Source organism: Belonocnema kinseyi, chromosome 9 (genome assembly GCF_010883055.1).
Source record: "Belonocnema kinseyi isolate 2016_QV_RU_SX_M_011 chromosome 9, B_treatae_v1, whole genome shotgun sequence".
NCBI classification, from domain to species: domain Eukaryota; kingdom Metazoa; phylum Arthropoda; class Insecta; order Hymenoptera; family Cynipidae; genus Belonocnema; species Belonocnema kinseyi.
Window position 1 is genome coordinate 118666590 of NC_046665.1, and position 2493 is coordinate 118669082.

Below are 2493 nucleotides of genomic sequence, written 5' to 3' on the forward strand. Positions count from 1 at the left end.
AAAATGAAACGAGGGGTGGGAAAGTAACAGAAATAAGAGGCTTCGATGTGGAGAAAATGAGGGTTGAGAGAGTAGCAGATATTAGGGAGAATGAGTAGAGAAAATGATGTTAGGGGAAGTAAAGCGAAATGAGAGATGTGGAAATAAAAGGTTAGGAAGTAAAGTGATTGAGGCCTGGGGGAGCAGAGGAAATGAGGGAAGATGGGTAGGGAACATTATGCTACAGGAAGAAGGGTAAGTTAAGGGAAATGTGAAGTGGGGAAGTAAGTAAAATGAGGGCAGGGGGAGTAAGGGAAATAAGGGAGGTTGGGTAGGGAAATGATAGTAGGGGAAGTAAAGGGAAATGAGAGGTGGGGATGTAGAGGAAATAAGTATGAGTGTGTAGGAAAAATGATGGTAGGTAAGTGAAGGCAAATGTGGATTGAGAAAGTAAAGGTATTAACGGGTTAGAAAGTGAGAAATATGATTGAGGATAAGTAGATAAAATGATGGTAGGGTAATTAAAGGGAAAATAATGAAGGGGAAGTCAAGGAAATACGGGGTGGCGAATTAGAGGAAATTAGTGCTAAGGGAGTAGGGGAAGTAAGAGAGGGTGGGTAGGGGATAAGGGGATATTATCGAAAGTGAGTAGAGGAAATTATGGTAGGGTATGTAAAAGAACATGTGGGATGGAAAAGTTAAGGAACTAGGGGGAATAAGAGTGCTGAGTAGGACTTGGCATTGTCACGGAATTTTTATATAGCTGGAAAAACATGGAAATGTGAAGGATTTAATTTTTAATTCAGGGAATTTTTTCACGAGCGTGCTTAAATTTTTTAAAATTACAATATGCAATTCAATAACAGTGATTCTTTATTGATAAAAGTATCTTTATGTTATACCAGATTATATTGTATTTAACTATTTTCTTGAAAACTCGTTTTTTCTGTTTGAAATGACTTCTTTTTTTCCTGAAAATTAAACTATTATTCAAAATTCCACTATTTGGTTGAAAATTGTCTTTTTTAATTCAAAATTGAATTATTTGGTTGAAAATTTGCCTTTTTTAGTTCAAAATTTGAAAAAGTTTGGGAAATAACTTAAATAAGGGTTTGGGTAGAAGAATAAATGAGTGAGAGTGAGTATGGAAAGTAGGGTGTGGAAGTTGAGGATATTAGAGAGAGTGAGTGGGGGAAATTATGATAAGGAAAGAAAATAAGGGTTTGGAAAGTAAAGGAAAGAAGGGACTGGGTAGTAGAGGGAATGCGCAAGGGTGAGTAGGAAAAATAATGCTAGAGAAAGGTAAATAAGGGATGGGGAATTAAAGGAAATAAGATGTTGGGAAGTAGATGAAATGAGGATTGGGAAAATAAGGGATGGTGTGGATAAAGATGGTAGGAGAAGTAAACGGAAACGAGGGATGAGAAAGTAGAGGAAATAAGGAGTTGTTAATTGGAGGGAATCACATCTGTGGGAGTAGGGTAAAGAAAGAAATATGAGGGCGGGGATGTACAAGAAATAAACAGTTGGGAAGTAGTGGAATGAGGGCTGGTGGAGTAGGGAAAATGAGAAAGAGTTTATAACGAATATAATGGTAGGGCAAGTAAAAGAAAATGTTTATTGGAGAGGTAAAGAAAATAAGGGGTTAGGAATTACGGAAAATAAGGAAGGGTGAGGAGCAAAATGATGTATGGAAAAGATAAGGAAATAAGGTGTTGGACAGAAAAGGAAACGAGGATTGTGGGTGAAGGGGAAATGAGTTATGGTGAGTATGAAAAGTAATGGTAGGAGAAATAAAAGGAAACGAGGGATGAGAAAGTAGCGGAAATAAGGGGTTCAGAAGTGGAGGAAATGAGGTTTGAGGGAGTAGTTTAAGTAAAGCGAAATGAGAGTAAGGATGTAACGGTAATAAAAGGTCAGGAAGTAGTGTAGTAGAAGCAGTAAAGGGAAATAAGGAGAAGTATAGGAAATGAAGGCTAGGGAAGTAGGGGAAATGATTATGGTTGTGTAGGGAAATTAATGGAAAGGGAAATGAAGGGAGTAGAAGTGAAGGAAATAGCGGGTTGGTGAAGTAAAGAAAATGAGCACTGGGGGAACTGAGGAAATAAGCGAGGATGAGTAGGGAAAATGATGGCAAGGGAAATATGGTAAGTGAAGTGTATAAGTGCAGGGAAAGTAAAGGAAATATAGGTAGGGATTGAGAGTAGGGAAAGTAGGAGATGTGGTCGGAAGTAGGGGAAATTATGTGTTGGAAGGAACACTAGGTGAAATTAGGAAGAGGGTAGGATATATAAGAATAGCAGGATTACGGAAAGTAATAAGGGGCTACAGCATTTAAAGAAGTGAGAGGAAATGTGTGGTTGCGTAGTAAGGGAAGGGAATTGTTGGCTGAGAAAGAAGTAGGGAAAGCGAAGATTGAAGCGAAGGGTGGTGCAATAGGTGAAGGGGGTGAGTGGTAGAGGGGAAGTCAGATGAGGAAAAATTTAAGAAAGTAAGGAGTAGCGAAGGTTGAAT